This window comes from Cataglyphis hispanica, chromosome 7 (assembly GCF_021464435.1).
Source record: "Cataglyphis hispanica isolate Lineage 1 chromosome 7, ULB_Chis1_1.0, whole genome shotgun sequence".
Taxonomy (NCBI): Eukaryota; Metazoa; Arthropoda; class Insecta; order Hymenoptera; family Formicidae; genus Cataglyphis; species Cataglyphis hispanica.
Genome location: NC_065960.1, coordinates 3,305,164 through 3,321,801, shown reverse-complemented (window position 1 = coordinate 3,321,801; position 16,638 = coordinate 3,305,164). Strand labels below are relative to the sequence as shown.

Genomic DNA, 16,638 nt, shown 5'->3' with positions numbered 1-16,638 from the left:
ATTAATTCAAAATTAAAATTGCTGTTGCATGTTTGTCAATTTTGCTTTAGGAAAATACGAGAGACAGTAATATATCCTTGGATAGGAAAACATTCCTCGTATCTCTTCCTTGTCTTTTTTAATCTAAAAATTAAAAACGCGGTTAATGGATTTCACACGCTGCACAATTTTAATCGTCACGGCGCGCTACAACGATGCCGTTGGCGCGGGCGCTGATTGGTTACGCCGCGCGCGCCGGTGGCGCCGATTGGCCAGTGCGCAAAAGTGCGTTCGATAGCGCGACCTCGCGCTACCCCCAGTACCCGGCAGAACCTCGTACGAGAAAGTACTTCGTCCGTCGCGTCCGTACTTTCGAAGCTCCCTCGTACGCGGACCGCGTGCGCACAGACTTCACCGTCCTCTCTTTTTCTCTCCTTTTATCTTTCCGTTCCACATACTGTCCCCCGCATTTCCCAAACATTTTCGGCGTGAAAAATACGATAAATTACGCGCATTATTCTCGGTCGCTCCGATCGGTCTCGTCGCGAGCGCGGGAGAAGACAGCTCGCCATTTAAGCGAGTTCCCTCGCGGCTGTCACGCGCGCGTCCCGCATTCCTTCCTTCCTTCCTTCCTTCCTCGCGTTTTATCGGCATACAATGTTTTACATGTTGCGGTTACGTTTTGTGCGAACGAGCTCTTTGTGTTCCGTGAATCCTCGTTTTATTCAGTGACCTTTTGTTGATTTTTACGGATTTTTCGACGGCCTGTCTCCACAAGAGTCCACGAGCGAACGCTGCGCAGACAACTATATTGGTGAGTCTTATATATTTAGCTTTAACTCATTTTATCATTATTTTTCTATAAATTTACGAGTATCTACGAGCATGACATTGAGAATTGAGGATTGTTGAAATAAAGGACTTACGTTAATATTTTTCACGTGTTAAATGCCCGGTGCTTTGTATCGCGTTTTGATACCGTGTATAAAATAGTTTGCCGATGTACGGATTTTGGATTGCAAGGCGATTATATGGAGCTCCAGGTGGCATCGTTCGTTTAAGGGCGCGTGATTAGCAAAATGGAGCTGTATACCGCATGTGAACGCAATTATATCCGACACGTTAATTGTCGCGTTAATTATATCCGGTGCATGAATTCTGTTTTCCTTTCTCTTTTCATTTCTTATATTTTTTTAGTAGTTTATTTTTTTTATTATCGTTGAAAAATTAATTTCTATATATATGTCGATCAATATTGAATGAAATTGTTTTATGTCATGTATATTATAACTAAATTTCTTGTCATTTTTATCGTATATTCTGTAATAGACTCTTTGAATGTTTATCTTAGCATAAAAAAGTATGGCAGATATGTGATTGCAAAGAAAAGAAACAAGTCAAAACAAAAATCTTAATAAATCGTAATAAATAAAAAAATTACAAATAACATTACTGACTATTGAGAAATAAGACGAATTAAATGCTCTTAGACAAGACGTCAATAAACTTCCTACATTATTTTTGAAAATAGATACACGTACAAAGTGTCGAGTATTTAATCCCTAATTTCCAGATTTATGTTTAAAAATATTTTGTTTTGAAACTATATTGTTTTTGCAAAATATGTTTGGAAAATATCGGTGTAATTTTATCAACATAACATTGACACCCGCCCAAGTGACGCTTGTGATCGCGTTAGGTCATCGTAGCTGAGGTCATCGTCCGAGATCAAAAATATCGCGCCGTGAGCTTCGATATCGAAGCATTTGCTCGCGTGACGAAAGCATATGGAAAAAGTATGTCGCGATAGATCGCAAAGATACGCGGGATAAAAAGAGATTGCTGAGACTGTCAAGGGTCGCATAGCCGACGATTGATAGTTGTACCTCAGTGTTATCACCATCGTAAATTCCCGGCAGCGTTCGGTTTACGCGTCCGTCCGCGATATTTTTCGCCGTCGTATCGTCAAAATAGAAAAATGTTTGCGTCACGGGCAGAAAGGAGCGTGATCAATATCACGAGGGTGTATAATTCCAATAACTCTCTCGCGAGATGCGTATGTAACAAGGATGCTGTTATCGCGACGTGTGTAATATTTTCTTCTCGAGTGAAAATTGCGTCACGGAATTATCAATTTGTTAATAAAATATTATACGCCGCTGTTTCTGCAACGCTGAACCTTAAACTATAGTAGTTTTATTACGGAATACGTACGAAATTGAAAAGGCTTAATTCCCTCTTATAAATATATTATACGAATTAATCGATATTCCTTTGATGGAACTTCTTTTCATTCGCCATGAAATTTATCCATTTTCATCGGTCTGTCCACCTTTTAGACCTTGTTCTATTTAATGTTGCGACACTGCACGTATATACAGTATAACGAATGGGAGCACATTAATGTGACACGCGAATGCGTAATTCGTTTTGCAATAAGAGTAGTAACAAGACCACGCGACGACGCGTCGCCATTTCACCCCGTGATGACTCGACATCACGAATCGTGAGTTTTGCATGCTTTCTTTCTCAACGGGTCGATGAACTCTATTTTCGCGCAATTTCTAGCTCAATTTGGAGAAATAAATAATATTCTTTATCTTTTATCTAGAACATATTATTAAAAAGAGAGAAGAATAATTAAAGAAATTATACGAAAATTTATCTGATACATAAATGCAAAGAAAAGATTGTGCGATATAAATACAATCTCGTTTCTTTTGATCGCGAACGCGAAATGGTTAAGGCAAACTTGTGTGTGCATCGGGAAGGGACAAAATTCTTGCCGCTGTATGTGTATATATTTTCGCACACAGTCTTCTTTCTATACGTAAATATTTACGTTTATATAGGGGGCTTTATACGATAGGTAACTTATGTATAAGGCCAATAGACGCTCGATCCGTAGACCATGCAGGAAATAGACTTTGGTAAAAAATACAGATTTTCCAGAGCATCCGGGAAATCAGATTGCAAGGAAGATTACAAATATCGGGAGAAACTCTACGATAAATCCTTTTATATCTCAAAATGTGAAAAATGGGACTCGCATATGGCCATCCGGTTCAATTATTGCTCGTATTAAATCCCCGCGTAAAAGCAACGAAATAAATTTCTAGTCTTGAATTTTAAAGATACACTACTGAATTCTGTCATACATTTTAACGCATGACTTGTTTCCCTGTCGGATTAGTAATGATATTTATTGCAATTTCTCAACTACTTGTGTGCTAAAATAATGTGTATTCTGGGTTTTCTTATAATATTCACGCAATTCATTAAAATAAATCGTGTAATTTTAGCTTGTTAAACTTTTCGGTCAAGGGGTTATCGCATTGCAGCTATCGTTCTTTTATCCTTTAGTGTGTGTTGATCCCATTAAAGAATGAAACAACGCGCGGCGTAACGCGCGAAACACGCAGTGCAACGAGTCGGACATTTTTTTGCCGCATGTCAGAGCAAGGAGGGATTCAAACGCGAGAGGGCGGAAATCTTTCCTGCCCATGCGACCGTATATCATTTCGGTTCTGCCACGTATATAAATCCAGTTATATAACGGCTCGTTTGCGTCTGTGTAAAGTGTAAAGGATAGGTCGTATAAAAAATATTTTTTCGGTTTTTCCGACATGAAAAAAGGCAGTCTGACGGGCGTGTTGGATGAGAACGCTGGGGATGCGAGAAAAGACTAGCCACCGAATGATCACTTTTAAATCTGAAAGGTGCGCGTATTTTGAAAGCTACTTTCTTAATTATATTTTTGCGAATAAAAGCATGGCAAATAAAATATAATACGTTTATAACTGTCAATTTTATACATTTTAAGGGGATTATAATATATTTAATAATTGTATAATTTGTGTCTTTTTGCTTGTGCTATATAATATCTCTTATCGCATGTTCTCATGTGTCTTGTCTTTTTTTTTTTATGCTAGCAAATTCCTTCTCTCTCACCTTTAATCTATTTGGCGGAACTAGATGTATTATCTTTGAACTCGTTTTGGGGAAGTTAGTTCTGCAGTATCAGATACAACAGTCGGGAAGACTATCGCGCAATATCGTAGGATTCGGTGATATAATTGAACAGAGATACTGCAAATTGGGTTTCGAAAATTTACCAATGCGAGTGAGATAAATTGCTGCTATTTAAACAATTTATTTACGATGCGGTTATATATTAAAATGAATAAATGAATATTATTTTATTCATATTGTTCGTCAGATAGATTTGTTATTTATAATATTTCCAATTGCATTCCCTAGTGATACATTCGTGCAACTTATATAATTTTTGGGTAAAATGTATTTACCCTTAAAAAATATTTCACAAAAAAAGATTTAATTCTTTTAAAAGCCAAGCACACATCAAATATTAAATACATTTACTTAATATATCATTTTAAATACTTGAATATTTTAAAATGAGGCTCTCAAACGAGACGCGCGTTTTTTGATGAAATATATCGCTGCTATGCAAGAGGAAACAGAGATTACATCCTATCTTATGCGAGTACTTGGCATGACGTCTCTGCGTGCGTTTCAGAATAGTAATCGCGTTCGCAAATCCTGCAATGGCTCTTTCGTATTCGCGGATTAAAGAGATAAAAAAGACTCTGTGTGTCTCTCTTACAGAAAAATATGAAACTATATAAATTATTATATCGCAAAAAAACTTTAGAAATATAAAAATTGCATTATAAAAACCGGTATTAAAAAAAAAATAAATAAAGCAAGTTTCTCTTTTTTTAAATCGATCGAATATTTGTTAGAGATATTAGGTACAAACATCACTCTCAGTTGATGATACACAATTATTTTGCAATAATCAATACAATCTGCATCGTTGACTTTATTCAATTACACGATACGTATCTCAATTTTGTCGGTAATTAATCGACACACTCTGCGTCCAATAGTCTGTGGCTCGTTAGAACATACAGGAAAGCAATGTCGAAACCCGACAAAGCATCCTCGGTCGAGAGAGATGAGAGAGAGCATGATAAAAGAGAAAGAGAAAGAGAGAAGGGCGAGACTCGAGAGGTGCATTCGAGTATCTGCGAGAAGTGGCTGCGAGTAGGATTCGAAGAACCTACGCGAAATCTAATTCGAGTACGTACGTACCGGTAGACCGATGACAGGACTGGGGGCCTTATGCATATTCAATGTATCTGCGGCCGGAGTGCAGCTCCGAGTAACTCATTGTACTCGACTACTCGCGGCATTTGCTTCACCTTCTACTTGACGATGACACGGAGAACGGACGAAAATTGGCGGAGGGTGCATATTCGTTGGAAAGCCGAGCGCGACAGGTGAGGAAGGCACCTCTCGCCTCTTAGGCATTTTCCCACTCTGCTTCACGTGCACCTGAGCTCGACTTAATGCCTTGCGCCGGGGATGCACGATAAGAGCGTCCTTGACGCGTATTTCCGGGCACGGCTTCCGGTTTCGAGAATATGCCCGACAGCGATGTCACGCTACAGCGATATCGTGCGGTAACTTCATGTTTGCGTAGGGATATGTGTGAGAAACGACGCGTTTGCTCTCATTTTATCAAATTATTTTAAGTGCGATAAATAAATATTACTTAACACGGAGTGATCTTTATCGACATATTTGTGGCAAGATTTGAATCTTATGCAGAAATTATTTTATTATTGCGTGAGAAATTTTATATAAACATAATCCTCTCATAAAGCTTCTCGTAAAGGAAATTAAAGTTATAATATTAGCGACAACAAGAGAAGAGACTGTAAAAAGAACACAACAGTTACAGAACTGTAAAAAGAACACAACTGTTACAGAAACTTGCCTTGTGTAGCTGATTACAAGACTGATAATACTTCTTGATGAGATGATCCTTTTCAACTTTGTCATGTTGATTGCTGGCGTCGGGATCTCCAATTCCGGAATACGGTCGTTTCTCCTGTCAAGGCTGTCGGATTACAGGTGCTAAGGTTTATGAACTTCGCGCCGAAGTACATAGTAATCTAAGTTTAAGAAAGCTTCTGTACTGGGCGACTACCGGGAGAACACACAGAGGCGAACAAGGAGCAGTTGGAATGGGACTTAATAGAATGCCGCGGGTGTCTGTCCTTAATCTTTGCACACTGAACTCTTGCGTCTATATCGTCTCAATTTATCTCGGAATTCTACTCGTACCTATCTGTCTAGAAACTATCTTGATTACTTAATCTCACCATACGCGTTAATTTATTTGTAATTATTTTTATTACTGTTTCTCGTGTTTGGATGGATATACTTAGAAGTTGACAAAATAAAACAGAAATCTCATTTTTATCGCTGTCGATGTGATTGTATTATTATTATTATATTTGTATAGAATAAAGTTCAAGATTTGCAAATTGACGTTTCGCCAAGTAAAAAGAACAATGTAACGCAAAATATATAAATATTATTATGCCTGATTAAGTATTCAAATATGAGATATGATTTTAATTGTCTAATATCGCGTTTGAATTTGTGCTTTTCGATAAATTTCTAATTCATGGTGGATCATAAACCGAGCCTGAGTGAATATTATCCAGGCATGCCGAGTTGCTCTGCCCGACAAGGGACGGCGAACGGGAAGGGATTGGTTTTAGGGGTCGTTACTTGATTCTCGAGCGAAGATGCTCTCATTGAGATTTGCATATCAATAGAGAATGTTTATTGATAGCTCGTCTCTGCCAATGTCAGAAATGTAAAAGTGGGGTGTTAGCGAATGAGAGAAAGAGAGAGCAAGAACGATGATGGTTCCGTCTCGTGACTTATTCGTATATTCGTCTCATCAAGATTTACCTTCTTGTCGAGTAACAGTCTTTGAAATAGCCAGGAGATGCTCCTGGTATTTTCAGCATCATTTAACATCTTACGAAATCAACTCGACTGAAAGATCTTTCTAAGCTGTGGATCCATGCCGGGACTTCCGGTATGATCAACATCTGTCTTGGTCAACGAACCGCTAAACAAAAGCTGAAAGCCTCTTCTAAGCGCTTTTGCTTCTTTTCTATCTTATCGAAAGCGCTTTCTTTGAATTCAGCTAATGATACGGCTATCAGCAGCTTTTGTATGCTTTGTTTCTTTCTTTCTCTTTCTTATTAGCGAGATGATTAATATAACATCAGTTTCATCTAATGATTATCCTTTATCATCTATTTGTTTTAATAAAAATAATAAGAATTTTGCATTTTATTGCTCATATTAAGAAAATAATATACCGGAAGTGACTTTAATTGTCCCTAAAATTTATTTTCTATTTTGAATGAATTAAGCAATTATTATTAATTAAGCAAAATTATGATTATTCAGTGATTCAATTCAGGATCTAAATACAAATTATCAATATAGATGCAAATAAGGTTTCTACATCTTCTTTATTTACATATCATTTCTCGACAACATGCAAGGCTGAGAAGCGACAAAGATATTTGCATCAGATACAAAATCCATGCATCTATCTTGCTGTTCTCTTTCCGCCTCTCTTCGCGCTATTCTGCTAGAGATCAGCTTCCGAAATTCGTGGTTTGCCTTTGGAAGCCCCGGCTTACTTTGCATGCGTTTCACTATGCGGAGAATAACACACGCGGTCCCGTATATAGCTCGTTCATCCACTATTCCATTATTGACTTTGCGCAATTCTATGTTAGTTTTGCTTATAAAAATATGCAACTCTTTATTTGCCTTTGTTTCTCCTTGTCACGACTAGTTAGAGACGTTTATATTTCGTGTATTCACGTAAAGAGGATTAAACAGATTTAATTGATTAACATTACACGCATTTTGAAACGCAACCACCACATTCGTCTGCGTGTGTGTTTTTTATGTTTTTTACTCCTATTTCTCTCTCTCTCTCTCTCTCTCTCTCTCGCATCTATTTTTATATTATCGCGCAAAAGATCGACTAATCGAAAAATGCGCGGCTCACATTTGACAGGTGCGTTCCGCCAGGCGCTATCTACATCGTCGGTTCAATTGTATCAAGGATAACATAGGAACTTGGTTCGATATTGCACATTTCAGTCACGTAGACTTCGATCGTGCGTTTCACTTGATTTCGGATTCCTAACAGCGTCGTCTGCTCGCGACCGATACATCACGGCACAGTCCTATTGGAACCGCCGTTTTACGCCAATTTTCACGGGAAACGCAGTTGCTGACGATGCGCACAAGCCGCTTTTTCCATTATACATATAATTATTCTTAATTTTTGAGTGATTTACATTGCGTCTCGCGAGCTTTTTTCGCTACTGCCGTGGACATATTGATGACTTAGGCACGAAAATTCGAGATGAAAATTAATAAAGTATTTGTAAAGCCCAGTGTATAACAACATCAAGTTATATAGAAAGATCTATTTTTCAAATACATAAATTCTATAAAAGTAAAATATTAAATATAAAGGAAAATGTGTATGACATGCGCACACACACACAAAGCAAAACATATATAAAAAAAAAAATACAATAATAATATTATATAGCGATAGAAATTTTCAATGAAAATATTTCGCGAAAATAGAAATGTGAAAAGAATAAAGATAACGATATGACAAAGACCAGTTTTTATACTTAGCTGTAATATTTGAAAAAGTGGATCTATCTTTTTTTTTTGTTCATCTATTTGAATGCTCGCAGTCGGGGGCGTCTTTACGCATGAATGCAAACTGCAGTTCTGCAATGCTAGGGGCTTACACAATTGTTAAAATTCCGTTAAAATTGCGATTAATCTTTCCATTGTGTACAGATCCTTTGTGACGGTACACTCATAACGGGAATTTAGTTTCGCGATGTTTAAAATACGCCATTTATGTAACGTTCATATCAACTGGCAATTCAACTTTTTTATTTTTATAAAGATCTATTTTAGTATCTTTTGTATTTTCTTTACTGCTCGCGCTTAAAAGAGAACAGCAAGAAATTTTAATTTAGACTAGTATTTCTCTGGTGTTAGGTGAGAGTTTAATTTTATTTATTAGGGATTGAAACGGAAAGAGATTAATTGTCAGTGGAGCAGATTTAGTCGATGCAGTGAAAGGTATGTTGCAGAAAGTATTCGGATATGTCATTTTAGACTATTCTAGTGCAACTGCAGTTGGCGTTGTGAGAAGAATTGCCGTATCAATGTTGTAAATTCGCAAGTTTTGCCATACCATACATACTATGCACAGCATGGTGACCACGTGATTCAGACCGGCGTGATTCCCAGCGGAGAAATAAATCGACGGCAGGAATTTTTTTTTTTCTGTGCACATGGTTATTTTAAATAAAATGGCTTGTCATATCGAATGATTTATGCGACTGTGCAATATTCGGTTTAATAATAGTTCAATCTGATATCTTCAAAATTCTTTTCGTTTTTCGGAAACTTTCGGAAAGACTTTTAAGTAATTTAACAAGTTTATTTAAAGTTATAATAAAAGTTGTGAATTAATTGTCTATATTTATGATTCAACTATAGTAATTATCGAGAAAATCATTAATCTTTAAATTATTATTTCATTAAATTATTATACATTCATCTAAGAAACTATTCATTCGTTTCTTCATTATTCTTTACACACCGTCTTCTTCTTTACCTTCGATGTTATAACAGCGGGCCCTATCCACATACAACCAAGTTGTCTCGAATGGCGCGCGAGATGGAAGTGAGTTTTGATTAAAGTTAACACCATGTCCGCGGGAATCACGTCACATAACTGGCGATCGTTCTTCCGTCTCTTCTTCCGGTAAACAACGATCGACCGCGGTTGGTTCGGTCGGGTTGGTATCTGGCTCGGCGCTTTGTTGTCTCACCGGTTGTTTCCACTTGGGCGATCCACGATGTAAATTGGATTCGCGGAATCAGAATGGAAATTCGTTGGTACGTAAACCGTGCGATTCCTCGAGCTCTTTTTCACATCGTGCACGTACCTCGATCTTGGTGGCTCTGGGTATTCTCGAGGAAGATGGGAGGGGGATCAGCGGAGGATGAGGAGAGGAGATATTCTGGCGGGTTGCGAAGGGTGATCGCATTGATTCTTCGCCGAAGGGCCGGTGGTACAGAGAACGGTTTTCAGCCTCCGCCGTCACCTTCTCTCGCTCGCTCTTTTCGAGAGCTCCCTCTCGTTCGATAATGGAGGCTTGCACTGAGATACCTGCTTGGCCTGCCTACTCGCTTATGCAGCATACATCGTGCGTGTATGTGTGTACACATATTTGCAGATGATCATATATATGCGAATGATGGTGTCGGGCGCGTGTGTGTATATTTGTGTGTAATGTTCTCTCTCGTGAGCTAAGACGTACGTATAGCGATGCATCGAACGAGAGAGGGATACGGAAGCAGGGCACTTTGCGTGATTGGGCCAGCTTCGTGAGGCACGACGGGTCTTAACCTTCTCGTATCTTACTTGCCTACCTCGTGAAGTCTCACCGATCGCTTTCATCGAAACTTTCTTGACACCCAGTAGTGCGAAGAGCTAAGCCCAGCCACGCATGGCTGGCTGGCAGTAACGGGAGATAATGGAGGAATCCTTTCCTGATTCTAGTCTAATCCTGTTTTATTATAGAAGAGTTTCTTTGTCCAGTAAAACAAGAAAGCATGTGTCAGAATGCATGCAATATCCGCGTGAGGAGATATTCTCTAGAAAATTTATCAAACATGAAATTACGATTTTTATGTAAAAATTTTGTGTACATTATATTTTTTAACTATTTTCGGACACACAAATTTAGTTTTTAAAAAATTTAAAAAAGTTCTCAAATTTTTAGCATACATTTCTACATTATTTTTTTTACAAAATAAAAGATTCGTAATTTTATTTAATTTTTGAAAAAGTGAAGAAACTGTAACAATTCATACAATCGTGCAATATATAACACGAATATCACTTCTACCATATATTTTGACTCGGAGAAATTTCTTCGCACGATTGCAGAAAGCAGTTAAAGTCATCCGAGCGTCGACACAGGAGATGACATCTCCCTCGCTTCGCGCGCTCAAGGTCGTCACGCGCGCAATGTTTCCTCGCCTCGCGTTACGATCCAGGAAATTTCACTGCCGCGCATGAACATGTATATGATAATGGCGCTTTGTGCTGCGAAGATGATTCCCAGAGGATCTTTCCGGGACGCGTCGACACCGGCATTGTCGGTTTGCCGCGGTTATCGTTCGAAGCACATCTACCGCGCGAAATTACTTTGACGAATTAATAACACTCTGCGGATTCTTGTTAACTTCAACGATAAACTTCGAGTTTCCACAAACACACTAGCGTCATATTCCACACCATAGTGGAACAATTATTACACGCTATTATACGAATGTAACACGAATGTGTAATTACTTTCCATGGAATACTTTCACTTTATCTCAACGGATATTTCTCTTTTTTTTTCTCGTCATCGAACGTGAGAGAGAATTATTCATTATTATTTCAAATGTTTGCGAGTATCGATATTATCCGCCTTTTCTCGAGCGTAAAAAGCTATCCCAGCTCTTTGTAAATCCTCGCGAAAGGCACTTTTCTCGATTGAGAAGAGCCATATAGCGTCATCTCTCTCTTTCTCAATCCCTGCCTTCCCTGTCTTTTCTTTCTCTCACCAGTAGATTTCCGACACCGAGGTTCCTCCACGTTTATCGGGAAACGGTGGTGGGTTGGGTAGTGGGTAATTTGGTTACGTGAAGTTTTTATCGAACGGTATCGGAAGACTGTACGTAGTGATGGCGCGTGCTTTCGTCTTCCATGGAGAATTCGAAGGCGCCGCTACTAATTCAGAAATCTCTCGGACTCGCGTTACGGAAAGGTCCACGTAAATTTGTTAACATCATGATACATTTTACGTAACGAGATTCTACGAAGCGATTACTTTCTTGGCGGGAATTGTGTTTTAGATGCCACCTCGTTTCACGCCTCGGTGTTCCTCGCTCTAAACGTTAATTTCCATTCGTACAGAATTTCTCAAACATCCTCTGCTTTATCGTAACTTCGGAATTATGAAACGCACGGTCTATACGGAAGTCAAGAATAAGAATTTTCGCCACGAAACTCGTTATCACAAAAATATCGTATCGCGTGGTTCAGAATGGCTACTAAGTTTTAAAAACGTTCTCGAGCCTCTCTCGAGAAAAATAACTTCGCCGTTTTAAAGCATCATAATTTTTACATTTGCTATCACTTTTCCCTTTAACTTTACGGTCGGCTAGTAATATCTCGAGCAGCATCGGTATTCATTTTCAAGATAGGGTTCTTTTTTTTTTTACAGTCAATCTGGATAAATAAAATTTCTTAATTTAGTTAGAATTTTATTTCAAGCTTCACATATTATTTGATTTTACGATATAAATGTCGCAATTAGCATAAAAAAAAACGTCTTAAACAACATGCTAATTTGTCCTATCTTTTGCGGATCAATGAAAAATTCGAATAATGCCCACGCCGGAAAACGTGGGCGGGAAACCTGCGGGAGAAGAGCAGGTAAAATCCTGGCAAGAGAGAGAAATATCCCACGCTTGTGGTAGCCTTTGCCGCATTCCGCAGAGATCATTACGTCAAATAACAGAAATCTTTCCACTCTTGCCCATCTACCCTCCTTCAATGCCCTGCTCCCCTCTCGTTCATCATCCTCTCATCCTTCCTGTGCTATTCTCTTCTGCTTACTCGCGCGGCTATTTCGGCGGTCGATTCTATGTCTCGTACGGTCTGTTAGTCTAACTTTGTGCATTGCCGCTGACTGCTGCAATGGAGCTCTTACTGCCTGCAAATGGCGTGGAATATCGTGCGCGCTCAGGTACAGTCAGCTTTAGCGACGTAATTCGTCAGCACGATGCGGACAGGTCTCAATGCACCTATACTAAACGGTGCGCAAACGAGCGATCTCGGTGCTCTAACTAGTCATCGCTAAACGGGAGTTTCGAACAATCGGCAGACAGTCCGTGCATTCGCGGAAAATGTGGGAATAGAAGGTCCTTTTTATAATTTACGAGACATATTATTTCCGATCAAAATCACAATTAATGACGGATCATAAGAAGGTGCAAGAGGGTATGAGGGGGCACAGATGATTTCTATTAATATTTAAAGGAATTATATATATATATATATAAATATTTTTTTTTGGTCGAGACCTATCACAAGTTGTGTCGATTGAAGTTGAATAGCGTCAAATTTAAACTCCTTCTACGTATATTTTCCTATATTAACAATTAATTATTTTGCTGACGGACAACATTCCGCGGTAATAGCTGATTTTAGCGCGGCCTAAAGCCGATTATACCCGCGGCCGAATAATTCATGGTTAATTGTAGGTGATATAAATTGTCGCTGTACCGATCTACTGATGTAATTAGTAAATATGGAATTAACGATCTCTACGCTAATGCACGATGCAACATTATCGCGCAACCTTTCGTGAATATGCATGCGTTTTGAAACTCATGGAGAGGATTTACCCCCACCCCCCACCCCCATACACACACACACACGCACACATATACAGACGTTCATGCTTTTACGGCTCTTCGCCAACAGCACCTGAAAAAGATCGTACGTTAATTGTTTGATTAGGTTAACAATTCAATTAGCTACTCCGGCTCACAATTAAAGCGGCTTTGAGATCATAGTCAACTCTCGCTATGTTGCAATCCCGGATAATTTTAATTTTCAATAATGTGCAGACACGCGTATTATATTGCTCGTGCCTGTTTCAGATACAATTGAAGGTTTGGATAAGCATCAAGTAAATTTATTACTTTGGTTTAATGAAATGGAAATCGATAATGAAGGAAACAAATAAATATATTCATTATTCCGCCTCATTAGTCAATAAAAATATCTCGATGATGTCCGTAATGTTCGCATATTGTTCACGTATTTGCTTGGCTCTTGCATTCTGGCTTGCAATTACAAAAGGGTAATGCGGAAACGCTTCTCCTCGAACATGCACGGTATTCAGAGCTAACGAATAGCGCGCAAGAGGAAATGTATACGCGTCTGCATATCAACATAACGCACGCAAATCGCGTCTCGCGCTACCATCTGTCAGGGATTCCATTAATCTACGCGAGAGGCAAGAGGGCGAAAGAGTAGAATTCAATATCCGTGCCGGCTCTCGCAAAATGCTTGTTCCTGATTTATCCCGCTATTTTATGCCGCACCTCTCAATCGGGTTCTTCGCAATTACAGCGGCTTCGATCGCTGATTACGGACGATCTCCGAGCAATCGAATCGCATTTCCAGAAAGCGCCGATGCAATCACGCACTGCTAGTCGCGACGGCAAATGCTTTTTGTCGGATAATTTCATCTCTCTTTCGTAGCAACTTAGGCGCAACGCGCCTTCCTATGTATAGAAAAGGCAGCCAAGTCTCTCTTACCCTCTACTGTCGCTTCGTTACGTGCGCGCGCGTAAACGTGACTAGACATTTTTCCCAATTGCAATTGCACCCATTCATCTGGCTGAACAGATCTCGATTTTCAGTAATTTTACGGAATTCAAGCGAGTCGAGATCGTCATCTTCTCTTATTCGTGTGTGATTATATGCGCGCGACTCTTCCTTAGCTTATTTCGTTTTGAGCTCAAAGAGCGAAAGCGGACGGGAAGAAAGAAGTAAGATGTAATAAGTAGTCAGAGTTGAGTTAGATGTGTCAGACGCCGGTAGCGAAAGATTGCGAGCTAGAAGGTAAGAAAGGCAAGAGAGAAGAGGAAGATGCGAGAAGCGAGGAAGAAGAAGAATCCATACAATCTCTAATGCCGAAGCAGGACGCTTTGAAAAAGTAGAAAAGACTTATGTGAAGTAAATCAGTATGAGAAGTTCGATTTGATTGAACTCGGGCGCGATACCAACGAGAAAGCTATACCGGGTGTAGAAGTTTCCGCGAATTTCAAATAATCCCAAATGGAATGCAATTTGCGGAGACAGAATTCCGACATTCAACTGGCAAAAGTTTACTGTATCCAGCGTTTTCGCGAAGATAGGTCCTTTCGCGCTACGGAACTTGCTCTACTACACGCCAATTTGATCGAGACTTCTCTTTATTTTGTAGAGCACACACACATATATATATATATATATATATATATATATATATATATTTTTTTTTTCGTGCATATATGTACTTTATTAAACTTCTATAATATACTCTTGTTTACAATCCATTTTATTTGGCTTTTTATAAAATATATTAATAATCGATTTATTTATAATATTCGAATAGTAAATTTATTTTTTTCAAATTTAAAAACCGTGTCTTTGCATTGTGATTTTTACTTTGAATTGATCGATATATCTCGAATATCCAATATCATTAAAATAAAATTAAATGGAAAAATACATTTACATTTGTACTCGTATATGTGTCAGGCTACTTGTTAACGGTGAAAGTAGAACGCATTTCTTTACTTGAGTCATAAATTATAGTCGGCTCTTACGTTCATTCATACGTTACTCATGAACTCATCAAGTGATAATCGACCCTGTTTTCACAATAACTCAATGGAAACGTTTTGCATCAAAAAATACGAGGCGTTGTTTCGTGCATTCCCATTGTTCCCCGTTATTGTTTGTGAAACCGTTGCAGTTTTAGGTAGTACAGGTCAAATTTGTAAAGAAATTCGTTCTCGCGTAAATCCGTCCGATCAATAGAGTTGAAGCCAATCAAATGCTAGCGTGTATTTCCTATGGAAATATACCGTAATTGGTTTTGCTGTAATGGATTTAATTGCCAGCTAAATTTACTGTCAGATAAGACAAGGGATTCTTGATATATTTATCTATTTATCAGCGACTACGGGTTTTAATGGAACCTATCGAGAAACGCGAATTCGATCCGACAAATCATTGCCGAGCCGCGAATTATATTCGTGGGAAAATCGAGCTGTCCAATCCCAAACACAAGGATCCTGCTCTTTTCTAAAAGGCTCGGGTTTTTTTAGGCCATTTTCCTTGCATGCCTTCTTCGAGACATCCTTGACAGGTATGGTCGCTGAATATATACAGGATATATTTCGGCACACAAGGGATGTGGTTTTATAATATCTAGGTCGATTCTCTTGCGAAATCATATCGTTGCGCGAGCAGGGGTGCTGTCTTTTTCTCACCGTGTAGTCTTATAGTCTTATATATGTAAGTTTTATATATAGCAAAGGGATATATAATATACGTGATGTCTAAGCCGCCTGTTTTCCCTCTGAAATCATAAATCCACGATTTCGCGCGACGATTTCCTGCATTATTTATATTTAACACTCAGAAAAGTAATCCTTTCGCTGGCGAGTAAGTGTAAAAAAGCCGTAAAATTAAATCGGATTGTGATTTCTTGTGTAAAAAAAAAAAAAAATGCATATTTGATCGACACTTTATAAATCTCATGTTTTGAGCGCGATTTTTCAAGATAACGAAATATACTCGCAGGATATCCGATAAGTGGCAATTACATGCAAATTTATTTTCACACAATTTAACCTTTGACCGAATAATAAGACTAAAAACATAAAGACTATAGACCCAGAATTTCGCGTCTAAGATTTTCCAAGAGGATCAAGTTTATTCTATAATTAAAATGTGATTATTATGTGTGTATCGGTTTATTTAAAATTATAGATTTCTAGTAATGATCGATGTTTGACCTTTTGAAGTCAAAGAAAGCTAGTCAAACCGTGTTATATCCGGGAATAAAAAAAAAAAAT

The 16,638-nt window shown here is 38.5% G+C and overlaps 1 protein-coding gene across 11 annotated transcripts in view; it reads left to right on the top strand.

Annotated features, from left to right (window-relative positions):
* The first annotated feature begins 307 nt into the window (after positions 1 to 307).
* The window catches only part of LOC126850734 (protein turtle), a 208,725-nt gene continuing 192,394 nt past the window's right edge, over positions 308 to 16,638 (top strand). For all 11 annotated transcript variants that reach the window (XM_050594005.1, XM_050594010.1, XM_050594008.1 and 8 more), the window contains exon 1: positions 308 to 793. The gene's annotated coding sequence lies outside the window, so the exon portion shown is untranslated. The remainder of the gene's footprint in view (positions 794 to 16,638) is intronic.